This window comes from Eretmochelys imbricata, chromosome 2 (assembly GCF_965152235.1).
Source record: "Eretmochelys imbricata isolate rEreImb1 chromosome 2, rEreImb1.hap1, whole genome shotgun sequence".
NCBI classification, from domain to species: domain Eukaryota; kingdom Metazoa; phylum Chordata; order Testudines; family Cheloniidae; genus Eretmochelys; species Eretmochelys imbricata.
Window position 1 is genome coordinate 111643439 of NC_135573.1, and position 21067 is coordinate 111664505.

Here is a 21067-nt window from a genome sequence, read left to right on the forward strand (position 1 = left end):
AGAATATATTTTTGTAAAAGATTTTATTACTCTGGGTTAGAGACCAAAGATATAGTTGTCAATTCATATCCCATCCCCGAGCTCAGGACACCAAGGAAACTTACCCCTTTGCTTTGCAGTTCTACCTACAATTCAAAGATACCACCGGATGACAGTTTTAACTACTAACAGCAAGTAACATCAGCTTCTGAGTCAACGAAAAATAACCATCGCTCAAATGATTTATGCAACATATACAAGTTTATTACCTAAAAAGTCACACTCTGAATTTCTGTGCAACACATCTATTAATTCACCTCACCTCATATAGTACATTACACCAACACTGCAGTGAAAACCTTAGCCACTGGCTGTTTCCATGAAGACTCAAAGCCTTTGGGTTTTTTGCAGCTATGCAAGAAATGTCATGTTCCAATATTTATGACTCGACTAATGGCAGGTTTGGGGTTAGTGTATAGAATTCCTAACTGGTCTAGCTTGAGGGGGGGGGAAGGATCAGAACAGTTTAGAATAAAGACAACACAAGAGTAAAACATTCCTGCTGGAGAAACTCTTTTCCCTTCTGCAGTAATTAGACTTTTTTCACTTGCAACATTTATTGAGCTCTCTTTTCTTTTTTCTTTTTTTTTTCTTTTTTTTAAATTGGAAGTACAGAATCTCTTCATGGGCACATCTCCTTAATTTCCTGATGATCTCTAAACTAGCCATTCATTTCTACAGATTATGGCTGATGAGTAACATCAGTCTCGGGCAATATCTTATTCCTAGTCTGATTGTACCGCAATAGTTCACTGTTTGGTGTTTTATCAGGCATGAAATTGTCATCTTCTGGCAGAAACTAAATTTAGTCCTTCAGTTGCCATAGAAGATTGAAGGCCATCTCCTGAGAGATTTATTTGGGTGGCAAAGTGGAAAATGTCATTCAATTGTTAATTGTATTTTAATTCTTCCTATTTTATAATAATCAACCCCAATGAGGAAAATCACTGTGTTAATTTACACTCAGCCCAGTTTGTCCAAACCTCAGCTCAGAGTCACTGGAAGGTTTGGTTTCAGTCAACCCCCTACAACCCCATTTCTGAAATTGAATCTGCTAGTGCCAGTCCTGAAATCCAAGAAGAACCCCCAATAGTTCAGTAGGGCTCTGTGCTGGCTGAAGTGTCCATGCTAGCAGACCCTACTGCAAAAACAAGGCCCAAATCTCAGCTGAGTTTCAGGTTTGCAACAGAATGGGGAAAGTTTAATCTCAACTGGAATTTTATGATGAAAATTTTTCAAAGCTCTATTTTAAAAGCCAAGTGAATTGTATCCTTCCTAACAGACTAGCTTTCTTCTTTCACTGCCCGGCTCTCCATTCAGCTAACACTGTTCTCTATAAACAGGTTTTTGAATCTTTTTATTTTGCACTATCATCTGGTAAATAAAAAGAAAAGGAGTACTTGTGGCACCTTAGAGACTAACCAATTTCATCCGATGAAGTGAGCTGTAGCTCACGAAAGCTTATGCTCAAATAAATTGGGTTTATTTAGGGTGCCACAAGTACCTCTAGGGTGCCACAAGTACTCCTTTTCTTTTTGCAAATACAGACTAACACGGCTGTTACTCTGAAACCAGTAAATAAAAAGAGATCAGATAATAAAGAGGGTTTTCTGAAGAGCAGCAATACCTTTCTTCTTTACCAGAGACAGAGAACATTTGGGTCCCAAAGCAACAAAAACATGGTGATAAATTTCAGAGAAATGACCACCTGTACTAAGGTTTTTAATTTCCACAAATGTTTTCAGAATGCAGCAAGGGAAAAATACAAAATATCACAGTCTTTCACAGGGTAATTGATTCAATTTTCAATCAAGGAACGAGAACTATATTTAGAAAGGCATAACACATTACTTTTTCTTCTGGTAAATTCAGCAGAATTAAAGGAACCAGATGGTCGAATATCTACGGAATGTTCTCAGATACATTACATTGATGTAAAAATATTAGAAAGGAAAAAATTCTACTCATACTCAGAGTAGTCCTGTGCAGACCACATAGTAAGGAATGAGATCACCATGAACAGCTATAAAGCAAAGTACTTTGACTTGTGACTAGTTATAGAAAAACTGATATAATGAACTTTTGTGAAGTCCTTTTCCTTCCAATATGCGGGGGGGGGGGGGAGGGGGAGGAGCTCTTCCCAACTTCTCACTCCACCAGTAGAGAGACCTCCCTGAAGGAATTACTTTAATATACATAAAGGAATTCCTTTTAACAGCGTTTCACTGCAGATGAGTCAGTGGTCTAGTCACAGGTGCCCTCACAACAATAGTTCATGGCTAGGCTCAGCCCAATTCCTAGAGTTCTAAACTAAAGAGAAAAGAAGGAGGGTTGTCTATCAGTTAGGGTGCCAGCCTGGGACTTGGGAAGCCTAGGTTTAATTCCCTGCTCTAGCACAGGTTTCCTGTGTCACCTTGGGTATATCACTTAGGCACCTAAATCCCAATTTTAGGTACTGGGGCAATCCACAAAACTCCTGCATGGCTGCAACATAACCCTGTAAGTGCCTAAACTCACCCAGCATCTCAGTTTTCAGGGTAAAAGTTCCCTAGGCAATTAAGTTTCTGCCTCTGGGCATGTGCACTGTTGCCCTTCTTTATGCATCCAGATGTCTATCTCCTGCCTAAGCCCCACGGTGATCAGCAAACTAGGGGAAGATAAGCAGAAGAGTGCCTATCTCGCTTGTGGGGCCCAATCAAGTAGCGATGCTCGGAGGCTGCCTAAAGATCAGGTTCCATTCAAAATCTGGCTGGGGGTTGGAGGGTTGGAACACTCACCTAGGATGTGGGAGTCATAGGTTCATTTCTCCCCTCTACCAGAGGTAGAGAAAGGATTTGAACAGGGGTCTCCCACCTCTCAGGAAAGGGCTCTAACCACTGAGCTATAGGATATTCTCACATGAGGGTCCCTCAGTCTCTCCAGCTGAAGCTGTTCCGCTGCGGGTAAAAACTTACGGAGACATTGGAGCAGACACAAAGAATGACTCTATAGCCTGGCAGGTAGGGCACCCACCCATGAGGGAGGAGAGTCAGAGTCCAGTTGCCCTACTCCAATTAGCCTTTAATTATTTATCCAAATTGGAAATGCTTCAACAGGAGAGACCAAAGGAGCCTCCCCCACACACAGAATATCCCATAGCTCAGTTGTTAGAGCACTCTTCACAGAGCTGGGAGACCCCGGTTCAAATCCTCTCTCTCCCTCAGGCAAAGAGATGGGAATTGTACCCAGGTCTCCTACATCACAGGTGAGTTCTCTAACCACTGGGCTAAACATCATCAGCGCAGTAAGCAGCACACTTCCTACTGCCACAGTTTTGTGTGGACTGAGAGGCAGGTGCCTACCTCATTCTCACAAGAAACCCAGGAGAGGGGTTCCTGGTTGTGGATCACTAGCAGGGATAAGCACCTCCCGGCAGCCCAGCTTAGACACCTACCTCCTTGAGAGGGGTGGGGCTTAGCATTCCCCATTTCCTCAGCATCCGCTATTGGCTGGCTTAGGCAGTTCCCCACCTGGCATGACGGCTTTTGTGGATCACATTCTTAGGCACCTATTTCGCCTCGTTCATTGTGTAACTCAGGATTTGTGGATCTCAGTGTAGTTCCAGTGATTTTCATAGCACCTGACTTTTAGACATTGTGATGCTCAGCACTGCAACACCTAAGTCCCTTTGTGGATCCAGACCTTAGCCTCTTTGTGCCTCAGATCCCCATTTGTAAAATGCAAATTATAGCACACCCCTCCCTCACAGGGGTGTTGTGAGGATACATACACTAAAGATGGCGAGGCACTCGGATACTATTTTAACAGAGGCTACATACGTACCTTAGATAGATAGGAGATATACTTTAGTACTTATAGATTATCTCTGGAAGGAGAGATTGTCCCTTCCCCAATATACAAAAAGTAGTAGTTTTTTTGGGGGGGGAAATAGTTTACTTTGAACTTCACAAACAAAACAAAATTCTGCCAAAAATTCAATTAAAAAAATCGCTGTTTTAAACACATCGCAGATATAATAGCAGCACTGTTCTCACTGCTATATAGCTACGGCTATGCCAGTATTTCCAGTATAGCCACTTTTATTTAATTACTAGGTTTTACGTTTTTAAAAAGAAAATCATTTCAAGATGAAACCGGATATTCCAGGCTCTTAGCCCACAAGTAAAGGTGGTCACTGCTGACCTCTGAAGCATTTGAACTGTGAGAACATTATTTTGTGCTATAAACACTATTGGGAAAGCACTTACAGAACAACAATGTACTAGTATAGTGGATTTAAAAGTATTTTAGGCAGTGTCTGTGTGTGTTGTATTGAAGACAATTTGAGGTTTCATACTCTACAGGTTTGTAACAAGGAACTGAGAACAGGATGATAACTGCAGTACACAAATCTTGACTAAACTGAACAGACACTGGCTTTAAAAAGAGGCTCAGGGAAAAATTTTAACAATACTTTTTTTTTCCTTTTTCAAATTAAATATGGGAATGTTCTGTAATGATACATCCCTAGAAAGTATTTACTGAAAAGATTTTCCTCTCACTTACTCATAAACCATCCACCCCCCACAAAATTGATGGAACTGTATATATCAGCCTAAGCTGTTTAATTCAAGTTATAAATAGCTATCCAACGACTGAAGGATTTATAGCCATAGAACACTTTATATACACATTGTATTCATTTACCTTTTTTTAATTAATCTGATTCTCATTTACACCACGGGCACTTTACATAGCTCTGGCAACGTAAAAGGGGCCTTTAATGTAAACAAGAACCAGGTAATTACACCCACTTTATGGCCTGTTTACACTGCCAGAGCAGTGTAAAAATCACCTTGTGTATATGAGAATCAAGTCCTGGAAGTTTAACATTGCATGGTGATCGGTATCAATGTGCAAGACATGGAAAGAGGCCTATGGTGACACTTTGGTAAAATTCCAAATCCCTGACTTCAGTGGAAGCTTTCCCTGTGTAAAGACTGTAGAGTCAGAACCTAAAGGAACAAAAAACATCAAAAGGTAACCTTAAATGCATTAATTTACCATATACCACTTGCATGGTTTTGAATGGTTGGGTGTGGCCATTGAACAGAAATGAGATTTTAACTCCTAATGGCCTGATTCTCTGTGCCTGTACCTTGTGCAGTCATTTACATTAGCGAAGGAAATGTATTTACATCATTGCAAATTGGATGGGAAATGCAACCAAATCAGAACAACAGTGTTTTGTAGTCACCCTGAGCTAGTATAAATTGCTGCACATGGGGAGGCCAGTGGAAAATCAGGCCTATTAAAGTTTGCCAACACAATCCAGGAAAATTAAGTTTGTGCCAAAGTTGATGGCTTGACATGGACCATTACTGTATCTTCATCATGTGGAGCTTCACATACTATGTATGCCCATATTAAAGCAACTTTTTTGCATTATGATTGCCATTTTAACATTACAGCAGATGAACACACTCACCAGCAGATAACGATATACTGTCAGTACTTTGATATTATAACTTTTACACAGTAAAATAAAATACATTTGTGTTTGCCAAAGGGGAATAGTAACAGTCTGGGTTTTGTGTCTATGAAGCAAATTATTTGAGTCATTAAAAATGTATAAAAGTACAAGCAAAGACCATGAACAAGTCCAACATGTTCCATCTATCTACTAAAATTGTATCTGCATTTCAACAGGGACTTTGGCTTCAGAGTCTGACATTCTTCTTACATACATAGAGCAATCACATAGAAAGAAACGTAACAATATGTTTTCACTACCAACATTAAAGAGAGAGCTCTGTAAAAAATCCACCCTCACAAGGGGAGTAGCTACCACCGCTAGGAGCGCACTGTCCACACTACCACTTTACAGCGCTGAAACTTGCATCGCTCAGGGGGGTGTTTTTCACACCCCTGAGCAAGAATGTTTCAGCGCTGTAAAGTGGCAGTGTAGACAAGGTCTTAGAATCAGATCCTTAACCTTTAATAACCAGAGTAACCTCAACTACCATTTGAGTCACAAAGCACTCTCTCCCGAGGTGCTCTGTACTTCGTAAGATGGTGCTATTAACATAGCACTTATACAGAGAAACGCATGACAGCATAGGCTGACTTCAAACGCAGGTTTTTGTTGTTTTTCTTTACAAGTCATGCATTTTTGTTCAATTCACTGTCTGGTGTTTCACAGTAAATAAATTTCCACAACCATTAAACTTGCTGAAGATTAAAAGCAAGTAAAATTCCAGCCAGAAAAGAATTGGTTAAACACTCAATGGATATTTACCCACCAATATGAAATTACCAATAGATGCAGAATTAAAGGTTTTCAAAGAATAATCCTGTAAAAAATACATGAAAGTAACAGTCACCAAAAAAAGTGTTGATACAATATTAACTCTGATAAAACACAGATAAATGATGGGTCCATGTAACACTGGATCAATTTGTTAAAGGGACACTTGTTAATTTAAACTATATGTTGTAAACAACCAATTTTTTAACTTACACATTAATAATATTACCACAGACTATTAAAATGAAATAACTTTAAAATCCAATTTCCTTTTCCTTATTCCTGCTCTTTGTGTACTTGTTCTATTTCTCTCAGCATACACAATGAAAACCAAAGCGAAGTTACTAATGTATATAAGTGTTTGCAGGATCAAGCCCTTCTTTAGAATGTCTTTTTGGGAGTAGAGGAGGGAGAAACAAGGAAGATGGTGAAGTTTAAAAGGGGATAGAAGTAGGAGAAATAGGGAAGATTCAGATCAGTAAATAAGGCAGGCAATATTATAAGAACACCATTCACTTTTCAATCATACTTCTTTCTGAATACGCTTACCTACCAGGGTTACAAGTAAGACTGAGCTTTATTACAACTGAGATTACAGGAAAATATATTTTAAACATTTTTCCCCTCAGTTTCTTCATTTTATACATTTTTGGCCTCCTTCTCAGTCTCATTAAGACCCCTTTACACCACTCTGACAGGTAAAGTGGCCTCATAGTGGGCATAACTAAGGCTAAGATTTTGTCATGGTTATTTTTAGCAAAAGTCACGGACACGTCAGAGGCAATAAACAAAAATTCACTGAAGCTGTGACCTGTCTGTGACTTTTGCTGCTGCGGCTCCATGGTTTCCCACCGCCACCATGGTGACTGGGAGCTGCAGGGTTCCCCCTCTGCCCAAGGCAGCTGGAAGTAGCAGGGTGACCATATTTCCCAAAGGAAAAAAAGGGACACCCCCAGCCACTTGCCCGAGGCATTTCCCCCACCCCATCTCCACAAGGCTGTTGCCCGTCACTGAAACCCGGAGGCGGACCCCTCAGGAGTCTGTCACCTGTTGCTGGAACCTTGCGGGGAGCCCCCTGTCACTGGAACCCTGCCAGGGACCCACTGGCTGCGAGCTCCAGAGTCCCGCAGCCCCTGGGGCTGATGCAGAGAATGTCACGGAGGTCTCTGGAAGTAATGGATTCCAGATTCTGTGACTTCCATGACCTCCGTGACATAAACGTAGCCTTAGGCATACCCCTTTACTCCGCCACAGCAATTGTAAATGGTGATAAATAATGGTGGTGATAACCAGGGAAATGTAATTGTAAAATCACAAATATCAGCAAGGGGACTGAGTGGTAGGCCTTATCAAATTATTTGGTCATTTTTACACTGATGTCAAGCCAACTATGTCCCTTTAATAAAAAGCGTTTGAAAAAGGTGGATGCTATCAGGCAGCTTTAACCTATATAACCTACACAGAAACAGAACAAACTCCATTCAGACGCCTTATAATGCTGGCTGCATTACAGGGGCAATCCGTATGTAAGGAGGAACTCTTCTTTTTAGAGGAACAGTTCTTCCAACATATGAGCTGCAAACTGGCTTTATTTCTGGCATCAGATATGCTGTATGTTCTGTGTAACTAACTGCATGTTTTGTCACTTACCTACCTACAAGTAAACCTTTGAAATACAAACAAACAGTTATCCAAAATACACAGACATACTCAACTTCTTGCACCTCAACTGTTTTTAATTAAACTGTAGAAACCTAAATACCACACCCAGCACCGGGAAAAACCAGGAAATCTCACTGTTAATGTATGTACACATCTCCCTATGGCCTCTTCTACACCATCCAAAGTACCGGTTGTGTTTTGCTTACTTTGTTTATTTAAAGATTTCCCCTTCTCCACATCCATGCCCTACAGAAAACTGATGCCTTCGCTACCAGCAGTTCCATGCTTTGGATATCTCAGAGTGATCTTCCTCAACTTGGCAAATAAATACCCAGAAAAACAGAGTAACCTCCCTAGGGAAGGGGCAGACCTGCTATCACTGGAGGTATTAAATAGACTTAAAGGAATTGATTGTGATTCTGTAGAATTTTATGCATAAAAACGGCAGTGATGCAAAGGGAATGGACCTGGTGACCCAAGACCTTTTTTTTCTGATTCCAGTATCTATGAAGCTTTCATCAGCCAAGCCAAGTGCTGTGGCACCAGCTGTAAACACTGTGGAGGCAGAAGCTTTTAAGACATCAGAGCGACAGCACTGGGATCAGTAGCATGAGCAGGCTATGCTCAGCCACTTCTAATATCCATTGTGCTACTGCAGCGCTACATGCTGACAGAAGACAGAGTACCTCTGTTATTGAGGGCATACACAGTGTTCAGTGTACTGAGACTCAGGGCAAGCCTAAACGACCGTGCTCCATCGGCACAGCTGAACCACAGTTGCGCGTCTGGTGAAGGCACTATGCCAATGGGAGAGTGCTCTCCCCTCAGCATAATGATTCCACCTCCGCGAGAAGCAGAAGCTATGTCAGCAGGAGAGTATCTCCACCTAGCGGGAGAGCATCTCCACCTGACACAGCGCCTATGCGGATAGCACTTAAGTCGATGCAACTTGCGTCGCTTGGGGGGGTGCCTTTTTCACACCCCTGAGGGATGTAAGTTACATGGACTTACGCAGTAGGGTACGTCAGCTCTCAGGCTCTCTCTTCCAGAAGCAAAGCAATCTCTTAAGTAGCTGCTCAGACTGTCAATGCAGGTGGACATTTTAACTTCTAAACATGTTTTTAAATGATTTAGGATTAGTGAAAGGTGACGAACTGAAACCCTAAATAAACAGTCCCCTCTCCAAATCCGAGGCACAACACAAGCAACTGCAATGCAAGCTTTTCCAGATTGACCCAGCAAGACTGCCACCACTAAACAGCCATTGAGAGGACAGTTTAGTCTCCATGACTAAGCCTTGGCCTCTTTGCTAGCAAGAGTCTCAGTTAGCGTCAACTGTCATATTTAACTAGAAAACAAAGACTGAAGACTCATGTCACTTAGGTTACTCAGCAGTAATAAAACCGTTCTGATTTTTGGGGCCAGATTCAGATTTCATCGGCCATAAATCTGGAGCAATTCAGAGGATTTCAGTGGACTTGTTATGGATTTACACCAGCGTAACAGAGAGCAGAATCTGGCTCTTGGTTTGTATCAACCTAGGCAAAATCTGAAAGGCCCTGAATGTTGTGGAGCAGATATGGTGTAAACTAGCATAGTTACAGTCACTTGATTAGAGCTATACAGACTCGCACTAGCTACAGATCTGTACCTCCCCCTCAGGTTTTTGTGGGTTTTTTTGAATAAAGGATGTAAAATCTGTGTGTGCTCACAAGAGAGAGAAACACACACACACACAGAGCTGTATAAAAGTTCCACATAAAATCCTCCACCAACACCACACTCATAAAGCCCATATATTTCAGAAGAAAAGTTGGACATACATAAAAATATATTTCACAAATCATTAATCCAGTGCAACCCACTCATTGCTTCTTATCCTCAGAATACATATAGAGAAGGATTTGAGAAATACTATCAGTCAAGACTATACCTACTCACTCCTTGATGACCTATTCAATTTTAATGTGCTGTTCCTACTACAATTTACAGATAAATTTGTCCTTTCCTACTGGAATAGATTTAGAATAAAAAATCCTAGGTAATAACACAAAGTACTTGGAGCAGTTTTTCTGCCACAAATTCCATTCTACAGCATTAGGTTTTTTTCCCCAAGGCATTTTGAGCTCCAAACAAACAGAAACAAATAGGAAGCACATTATACTGAGCAGCACACAACAGACAGGTTGCACTCCCAGACTTTTATTGACATTCAAACCTGGAATGTTTAACTCCCACTATTGTTCTAAATGATGAACAGGCAACCTCCTCTACACACACATGCACGCATTCGGTGTTACATCACGTACTTTGCTTCTAATAGTAAACCTTGCAGAAAGGAATTTTATTTTTACACTTTCTCACCACCCACTCCTAATTAATGTCAATCAGTGTCTTCCACATAGTACATACTGCAAGTATGTGGCCATATCTACACTGCGGGTTTTGGCAAAAATTTCCCACTGTTGCTAAAAACTGATGCAGCTCAATGTATTTTGATCAAGATTCAACTAGGAACCACATGGAGATTGAAAACTCATTTCATCTAAGCCATTGAACAGTACACAAAAAGGTTATAACCTTTGGGTCCAGAATGTAATCTTATTTATACTGGTATAAACCTGGAGTAATTCCATGGACCTTAATAGATATGCTGCAGAAATACAAAGGTGTAAGGGAGAGCTGGATCTGCCCTTAGGTTTCTATGCCTTGATAGCTAATGACTAATAGTAGCAAAAGTAAGAGTACTAGTGACCATCCCACCATCCTGCAGCCACTGCCATTTTTAAATACGATCGTTGAAATACAAGCTTTGTTAAAGTCAATGGAGCCAGGATTTCACCCCATGTTGTTTAGACCTGCTCTGAGCAGAGTTAGACAACCCAGCATTAAAATCACTAGCAACTATTGGAAGCTGGTCAACACTAGCACTCCCACTGTTTCCATCACGAGAGGAGTCGCCACGGTAGCAACAGTGGGAAATTTTTACCTTCAATCCCCCAAAAAATCCCCAGTGTAGACATCGCTTATATCTACAGACCTACACTACACACAAACACAATCATTAACTTCTTTGGATACTATTTTTTCCTTTCTCATGTAAAAATAAATCCAGCTCCAATCATTTCTCTTCCTTAACTTTTGCACAAGAAGAAGACAGAACGCTAAAAAAAGAAAATTAGACACTTCATGAAGTCTGTGATTAAGGCAAAGAAATTAGCAAGACAGATGGGCTGATGCATTAAGGAAGCTCCAGTTCACCATCCTATATTTTCCAAAGCCCTACTGTACACCATTCCCCTTTTAGATTTTTTTAGACGGTTTTGTAGTCCAACAATTTTAAAACCATTTCCCAACTTACAGTCCTCTTCCTGACTCTTCGTTAAAAACCAAAAACCAAAAAAAAAAACCACTCAGACAAGACACAGTCATAACATCTATTTTCTTCCTCCCTCCCCACATACTTTTGTCTTTTATCAAGTCTGTGTACAGATTTGCTGGAACAAGGTCCTTAGCTCAGATCTGGCTGAGTATCTACGTTCTACAACAGTTTCTCACCAGACTGGACATGAAACCACAACCGTACAGCTACACAAGTTAGCCAGTTCTCCCAGCTCCATCCCACAACACCATGCTTCACATTTCTCAGCGAGTGCTTCCTATCAGGTTCCCCCAGCTTTCTATTTCTCCTTGCTACAGGCATTCCACTGAGTAACAGGAAATCCTTTATTAGTATTAATGTACAGCACTTGCTTTAGGTAACTATAGTACTTCTGAACACCAGCATTCACTGCCCACTCCAGGGAAAGTATTTAGTCAAGCTATGAGCTGGCCAAAGGCCAACATGAGGGTCTTACTTGGGATTTGGAGCAATGAGACGGTTAGGGTACACCTGGCCTCTAAGGTCCACAACCAATAGGCCTATATAAGGTGTCAGTACACTGCGCACAGTGCAAAGCAGAGCTACCACAGCATCCTTACCGCCTTTGTAAAGTGCTTTGAGATCTACTGATGAAGAGCACCAGAGAAGAGCTAGGTATTATTAAAAACCTGACCTCCCAGGCTGCCCTTCCATGAAGAGCTAGATTCTGTCCTGACAAACAAGCTTCCAGTTAGCTAATGCAGCTTGCCAGAACCTTGGTGAAGATAAGCACCCAAAAGACCGGATGGAGAAGGAGCAGCAGACAGAGGAGGCTAATGGGAAAGGCCCCAAGGAGATAAAGGGCCTTCCTCACAAAGTATTAAAGTATACTGCATTTTACTGTGCTGCGCTGTTTCATTGTGTGTTGTTGGAGGAGCTCAAAGTCTGGGAACCAACATTGCTGGCATTGCCACTGCTTCTATTGTAAAGGCAGAAACCTTAGATTAGATAGCTAAATACTTGATATACACACCTTCATTCAAAATGTTAATCTCTGCGGGGAAGGAAAAAACAGTAAGTATCTATCTATCTATATCTCTGAGAAAAAGGGGAAAATGTCCTCAATAACAGGGGGAATCTGGTGCCCCAGCCATCATGCAATCTCCTTGCTCAGAACAATTATTAATGGCTGGTCCTCCCCTTGGCTTCCCCTATTACATCTGGAATTAAGCTCTCCTTTCTGCAGGGTGCACAAAGCAACCCTCACCTAGAAAATAAAGTGATTCTGCACTTAGCAGAAATTCACTATCAGTAACAAATGCTGAATCAGGGATTTAGCTGTCTAATCTGCCTAACATGCACTTTAAAAACAAAACAAAAAAAACCCGAATTTCTCAAAAGGTCTTATTCTAAAGGGTCTGTTTATAGTGATAATGTAATGGTGGTGAAGGCATTGCAACTTGATTTCCCCATGATAGTAAAATCTGTAGTGTGGAATACAATTTCAGTCTACTTGTAATAAAAACCCATGGAAATGCATTAATTCAGGACTTAATTCCTTTTCACAATTAGATGAAGTTGAGTAGACTCACTATTAGATGAAGGTGCATTATATCAGAGATCACCATAAAAGAGAATTTTTTTCCCTCCACCCCACTCCAGTTCCAAATCAGGTAGGAGACATCCGCCAGAGACGAAGAGTTTTCCTACCATTCAGTCACTGCCTCCCTTCCTTCCTTTCTTTTCTCCACAGCTCCAATTGAGATCTTCTAAAAACGTAATCTGAAAGTACAAGGACATACAAAATGAATCAAACTAAACTTTTGAATAATTTAAAATTTAAACAATAAATTCATCAAAAATAGAAATTGAATGGCCAGTATTTGCATCTATGGCATTAGCACCAAACTCCCTGTCCCTGTAGCAGAAAATGAACATGGTCCAGATTCTGTAGTAGATAGCTGAGGTGTCCTCCTTTCCAAAGACCAGGAGTGAAATCCTGACTCCACTGAAGTCAATAGGAGTTTTGCCATTCATTTCAATGGGGTCTGGATTTCTCTGTAGAAGAGTAGCCAGAACTCTGTGTATTGGCCTAGATTTGCCGAAGGAGCTGTTCACAAGCCAGGCTGATACCAATGCTAGGTTGTGATCATGACATGGTGTTGCCCTGTGACAATATGGCTTGTTGCAGGGAAAGATCAACTGGAGGACTACTGTCAGCTGACATGCATGCTAACCACAACTGCCTGGCGACTGCGTTACTATCAAGTTGATTTGGCTCTATCCTGTTTGACTTTCTTTATAACCCTCCAAATTAGAGGTACAAAGAAACGTGTAGGTTGAATGAAAGAACCACTTCATCATGAAGGCACCATCTTGGGCCTCTTCCTCCATGCCCCTGTATCTGATGCAGAGGCCTTTAACGTTTTGGTTTTCTGTTGCAGGAAACAGGTGTATTTGCAGATTTCTTAGAGTTTCTACTACTGTTTGAGACATGGATCAGCTTGAAGCCCTGTCTGTAATGAGTTTGCCTCCTGCTTATACAAATGTATTAGTACACATTGTTTTATCAGAGTGTGAACTGAAGATGGCATTCTGTGTGCTTGAAAAGGAGGGGGGTTTCCTTGAGAAGAGATTTGCAACTTGATCCCACTTGATGATTTATGTAAGCAATGACAATGTTAGAGGAAGGATCTTGGTAAACCTTTCCTAACTTGACCAGAGCTAGCTGAACAGCTCTGATAGGTTCCAAAAGATCTCCCTGAAGAGGAGATCTTTTGTTATTTATGACTGTTCACTGTACAAAGAACATCTTGACCTACTTGAGTATCATCACTTGATATCCAAGATTCTGATCTGTAGGTCTTCCATGAGACGATTCTATTTCAACAGCCTTAGATGAAGTTGAGCCCATGGAACTAAATCCTGGCAGAAAGCCATCCCTCTCAACAGATTCAGTAGAGACTGAAATGGTGGGTAGTCCTGAGATGACAACACAATAATCAGAGACCTTAGCCAGAAAGCTTATGCTCAGATAAATTTGTTAGTCTCTAAGGTGCCACAAGTACTCCTGTCCTTTTTGCGGATACAGACTAACACAGCTGCTACTCTGAAACCTATGATTCTATGAATGTTTGTTTGTGTTGGGTTGATCAGGAGGAGAATACTGCAGTACTCTTCCAGAAACATTTCACTTAGGGTTCCTGATAGACACAGAAAGGAGCTCCATATTTCTACTGGAGCATGGTTTCCTGAGGCTAAAGTCTCTTTTTGAGGAGTGAAGTTTTGGAATAGCCTTCCGAGGGAAGTAGTGGGGGCAAAAGATCTATCTTGCTTTAAGATTAAACTCGATAAGTTTATGGAGGAGATGGTATGATGGGATAACATGGTTTTGGTAATTAAATATTCATGGTAAATAGGCCCAATGGCCTGTGATGGGTTTTAGATGGGGTAAGATCCAAGTTACCTGGGAAAGAATTTTCTGTAGTATCTGGCTGATGAATCTTGCCCATATGCTCAGGGTTTAGCTGATCGCCATATTTGGGGTCGGGAAGGAATTTTCCTCCAGGGCAGATTGGAAGAGGCCCTGGAGGTTTTTCGCCTTCCTCTGTAGCATGGGGCACGGGTCACTTGCTGGAGGATTCTCTGCTCCTTGAGGTCTTTAAACTACAATTTGAGGACTTCAATAGCACAGATATAGGTGTGAGGTTTTTTTTGTAGGAGTGGTGGGTGAAATTCTGTGGCCTGCGTTGTGCAGGAGGTCAGACTAGATGATCATAATGGTCCCTTCTGACCTAAATATCTATGAATCTATGAATCTATGATTATTGTATTGTCATCTCAGAACTACCCACCATTTCAGTCTCTACTGAATCTGTTGAGAGGGATGGTTTTCTGCCAGGATTTAGTTCTATGGGCTCAACTTCATCTAAGGCTGTTGAAATAGAAGACATGGAAGACCTTCTCATGGAAGACCTACAGATCAGAATCTTGGATATTAAGTGATGATACTCAAGTAGGTCAAGATGTTCTTTGTACAGTGAACAGTCATAAATAACAAAATAAAGGGAATGCCCTGCAAGACCCCCAAAAGGCTACATGGGATGATGGACTCAAGTCTATTGGGTAGGGGAGCTCCTACAGAGCCTCCTCTGGTCTAAGGCAAATGGTCCTCTTCAGGGAGATCTTTCCTTTTTGGAACCTATCAGAGCTCAGAACTGTCCAGCTAGCTCTGGTTAAGTTAGGAAAGGTTTACCAAGATCCTTCCTCAATGAAGTGAGCTGTAGCTCACAAAAGCTTATGCTCAAATAAATGTGTTAGTCTCTAAGGTGCCACAAGTACTCCTTTTCTTTTTGGGAATACAGACTAACACGGCTGCTACTCTGAAACCAGTCAAATAAATTTGTTAGTCTCTAAAGTGCCACAAGTACTCAATCTCTTTTTGTTATCTACTGTCATTGCCGAAGTCTCTGCTCCACACAGTAGCATGTTCAGTACAATCACACGGTACAATCTGATCTTTAGCATGCTGTAAAGACCTCTGTTTGACTAGTTGTTGTTCATCCTTCCAAAAGCAGTGTTTGCTTTTCCTAATCTCCTATCAATATCTTTATCACAGCCACCTTCAAATGTCACCATAATCCCCAGATAGAAGAACTTAAAGTTCTGTTTTTCCTCTGATGTAAGGGCAGCCATTCTGTTCCTCCTCATATTTAGTAAAGAAGACCATACTTCTCCTAAGTATGCAGTTGCTGAAGGGTGAGAAAATTCTCTATCCCTGGGGTAGATAGCTGCTACCTACGCAAGGACAATCTTTATAATGTGCGCAGATGGCCAACAGTGCTGATAAGTGGGTACTACAGTACATTTTTTAATCTGTGTAGCTGGTAGCACCACCTAAAGTTAAGGTTGACCAACAGTTCCTAATATAAAGATCCTGTTTCCAGTTGCTTATAATTTTGCCAAAAAGTAGCTATTTTTGCTGAAATTTTCCATGCCAGGTGCCTGCCTCAGGCTGAACTTTTCAGCAATAAAGTTTCAGCCATTTCTGAGAAAATGGCTAAGGAAACACACACTGTTCTGTCCACGTTAAAAACAATTCTTATTACTCTTTCATTGAGAAACTCCAGCACCTCTGGATATTTGGTAGGGGGGGTGGCCTTTGTATCGCGAATGTACCGTTTGCTCTTCCTGTGCAATCTCACCTAAATTTGGCCAAATTATGAGCCTTAGAAAAAAATCTCAGTTAGCATTTGCTCACTAGACACTTGTTAATTTGATAGCGAACCTCTCCTAAAATTCCATCTGCACTGAGTTTAGGCCTCAATCCTGCAAGCTGCTCCATGCCGGCCAATCTCAGCATATGTGAAGTCAGATGGGCTCTGTGCCGGTGTCCGTCCACATGGAGCTCACTGCAGGATCAGGACCGAAGTTTGTAAAATACTTATGGGTCCTTTAGAATGAAAGAAGATACAGTAAGGAAATGGAAGATATAATTATCCCAACATTCTGTCATTAGCTCTATCTGAATAGGAACAGAATTAACTAGACGATGCAGGAACGGCAGCTGAGATAGTTTTAAAAAAAGAAAAATCCACAGCTGCAGCAAAGTACAATGCACGGTTAAATATTCTCCCCCACAGAGCCTTCCTGGAGGAATATATTCTGATAAACCAGCATGTCTGCATCTTAGAACATCAGCAAGTGGCAAAAGATTTGTGGTTTGGTCTCTGAAGTATTCTCGTCCTTTAGAATCTGGAGAGTGACACTGTCATGCGAAATATATCCACCAAGAGGCACCTTTATTTTAATCCTCCACAATGCTATTTCTGCATCATCAGAACCAGTCACTAACCAATTTCTCTTTTCATTTTCTGGGAACTCTATTTTTTCTTTTCATATGTAAACGAAAAACAAAAAATAAGGCCAGAATGTAAAAAGCTCAACAATTGAGTAGTTTTGACCTTTTCCTTCTGTCTTGTTCTCAAAAGCTGATGGAAAAACAAGGTATGACCTGGTAACACAAAACCACCTTGCTACTATATTACTTCCTCACTGGAAATGAGGAAACAAAAATTTTAAAGTGTAAATGTGTGGGACTATTAAAATCAGATGCAGCGATATCCACTGAAAAATGTGGACATATCACACAGGAGTCGACACAGCTGGACCTGTAAAGCAACTATCCAGTTCTACAGAGGTCATAAAAAATATTGCAAACTTTAGCAAAACCCACACAAACTGTATCCCACACATTGCACCACGAAGATCCAACACTTTGCTACTAATGGTGCTATGGTATTGCTGTTTCTGTTCATCACACTGTTAAAGTGCTAACTCAAGCTTCAGGGCCAGAGCTCGAATCCAGGACGTGTGAACCATACATTTGTGTGTGGTGCCCCCCCTTCTCCTTGTGTCACCTGTAAACATGAAGAATGGGGAGCAGCAGTCTTTCTTTTACAATAATAGGAAAATAGGAGTGAGATTGACAGGGTTTTTGGGGGTAGGCACTGCGCAGCAGGATTTGGAGCAGAAGCTCTGCTCTGCTGGAAAAAGAGAATAAATGAGTAGGGAGAACCCGTAGTAAAGAATAGGTGAAAGAGAACTGAAGAAAGAGGCATACAGAGACCTCCCAAATGGTTCTAGTAATTCCCTTCAAAAACATAGGCTATGCTGCCAGATCCTCGTCTGGTATATATCAGCATAGCTCCATTTAACGAAGCTATACTAGTTTACACCAACTGAAGGGCTGATCTATGATGTTCACAGATACTAGAGGAGAAACCAGTACCAGAATCTCCATACTTAATAGTGAAAATCCTGAACGGTAAGCCCCATCTTCAGAGCACAGAACTAAGCTGGTTGGAAAAAGAGGGGAGAGAAATTAAGAAAATTTTCAGACCAAAAAACAGGTTCTGCTTTCCATCAGAAAAAGACCGTATCAAGAAATCTGTCTGCCCAGCAGTTGCACAATATGAGAGCAAGCGGAGCTGGCCGAGCAGCCGTTAAAAACCTGTACTATGGGCCCCCAATTTTAGTGAACGAGGGGGGCAAAATGCATGGGGAAACGGTCAGATTTCATGAAGGCAGCACAAAGTCGAGGTTCCCATTGCTTCTGTGCTAGTGTGACTAAGGCAGGTACAGATTCATATGCATTCATGGGGTTCCCTATCCAAGGAATAAACACATTCATTCTTGTGGTAATTAATGGGTTTTGCTAGTTGAGTGTAACCTTTTGAATGAATAAAATTCTAACAAATCTACAAAAAAAGTCATATTTGTTTGTATATCACTGAATGGAGGTGATTAATGCCTCATGATACTGAGAGGCTTTATTGCAAATGCAGGGAAAATTACAATGACATATAAAATGACTATCAACTCTTAAACAAATTCAAATTTGATAGTTCAGATTTTCTCTGTAACACACACATCTGAGACTTTTAATTTTGCTTAGATTATACATTGCACATCTCATTAATAGACACTGTCTCTTGTTTTGTCACACTCATGTGACTGGTGCAAAGGATAACTTGCACCAGGTGCAGGGGTTTGGACTTGACCTACAGTATGAGGTCTCTTCCAGCCCAAATGTCATGGAAAGATTGTCCTGCTAAGAAAAGCTTGTACACCAGAGGTGGAGTCTTACCCTGAGCACAGGGGTTTGTGTCTGAAGTTCACACAAATTAAAAAGTGAAGGCTTTCACACCACTATCTTGTGTAGGAAGCAGCATGGAACTGCACCCCCCACCCCAGGAGGAGCACTGGAGAGACTGGCCCAGAGGTATGCACAGTCTCTCCCAGTGTTGCTCCTTGTACACAGAGAAATAAGCAGATTGCTCACCCAGGTTTTCCAGGCCTAACCTGTGGCCAGATGCAGGGGCCATACCATAATTCTCCAGAAAGGGTTGTTTGAACTATAGGAAGGAATCCTACGTCTTTTTATGTTCCCTGCATGAATAATTTGGGGGCATGGCAGGTTGAGAGGTATGAGGGGAATGACTTGCCCAAGGCCATGCAGTGAGTCTGTGACAGAGCTAGGAATAAAACCAGGTCTCCTGACTGTCAGTCCTATGCCCATCTACTGGACTGCACTGTTTTTTCTATTAGAAGCATGTGAATAGTACTTCTGCTACTTGTAGTGAAAGAACATGGAAGCAATACACACACACACCCTGGAGACTAAAAGAGAAAGAACATCTTCGCCATTTGCATTAAAACCTCTTTAAAATATTGCTGCCATTTTAATGGAGGGTTAATGCTGCATTCAAATGTCAGTAAATGAATTTCTTTTGGTAACTGCGGCTATAATTTTAGCTGCTGCTTGCTTTGCTGTCATTGTGTTAGCTTCGCAGTTCCCCAAAGCCGTAATACTTTAAAATAAATTGCCATGATTTCTGATAAATGTCTAGTGATGGCTGGGTTTGGGTTTTTTTTAACACTTTCGTATTAAACAGAAAAACTCCTTCAGAAGAGATCATTTTTGCTGTGTAGAGTGAAGAAATCAACAAGACTATTTCAATGTACTGTTGCGGCATACCCCTCAGTCCCCTTCAATGCCTGGGTACTTTGCCCTTTCCTAAACACTCAAGATGCACACTATTAGGGACGGCTTTCTTTTTAAGACTCCAAGTCTCTTAAGGCTAATGCAGTACAACTTTATTTCTGTGGTTCACCAACCATTACCCTATTTGATCCTGTCAGAGTTAGTTTGTCATTTTCATCTGCTATATCTCGCATTTGCATGCGGTCACTGTATACCGTCCAAAGCTACTATCAAGAAAATTTGGCTGTATTACTATAACGTACTCATACTGGGAGCCTATCTTGGGTGAGGACACATTGTACCTTTCATATGTACTTTCATTATGATGAAGCAGCAAACATATTGAGAGATAATTCATCCCCACAGGAGTAAAGTTTCAGGCAGAGTGGCAATGGGAAACCCAAGAAATTTAGGTGCTGACCAAGTGCAGTCTTTCTGGGTTAACAAAAACAAGAATCCTACTGAATTAAAATGCTAGGGCAATAAAATCAATTTACAGTATCTTTTATTTCACCTAGTTTCTGCTCTGTTCCACCTGAAAGCAATTGCTTGGTTTTGTATTTAGAATGCACACACTAACTTCATTCCGATTTAAAGATTGTTTTTATGCTTCAGTTGACAGTATTTTCCTTTTTCAGTTTCCTTTTGTTCCCCCCCCCCTTTTTTTTTTTTGAAAAGGAGGTAACAACTTCATTAGAAAAATCAACAAAAAGCACATTCATCTAATCAATAGATAGGGTTGGAAGGATTAGATTTTATCAGTCAAGGTGGGTGAATGTCAATTTCACTTTACCCACACAGGCTCACCAAAAAATATTTCCATTGATAACAGAAATGTACAGATAGGCAAAGCAAGAAAAATGCTGCTTAAGAATTTAGATTTAATTTAGATTAGAGTTTGATTTAAGGATATTTACTTTATATATTTTGACGTGATGTTGACAAGAGAGAAGACAAATTTCATTGTATGGCACTGTGTCAAGATTTGAGGGGGGGGGAACCATCAGTTACTCCTTCAGACCAGAGGATGTGCAAAGATGGCAGCTTCAGGGTACAGCTTGAAAGAGCAAAAGGCTCACAAAGGGCTCTATCCTGCACAGTACTGAGCACTCTCCTTTTCCACTGAAGTTTAAGTGAAGGTGGAAGATGCTTGCAGGAGGGAGCAAGGACTGTC

General features: G+C 41.0%; 1 protein-coding gene across 1 annotated transcript in view; it reads right to left on the reverse strand.

Annotated features, from left to right (window-relative positions):
* Nucleotides 1–21067, reverse strand: part of ATXN1 (ataxin 1) — a 280126-nt gene that overhangs the window by 164688 nt on the left and 94371 nt on the right. Inside the window, exon 4 of the mRNA XM_077810610.1 lies at nucleotides 13059–13130. The gene's annotated coding sequence lies outside the window, so the exon portion shown is untranslated. The remainder of the gene's footprint in view (nucleotides 1–13058; nucleotides 13131–21067) is intronic.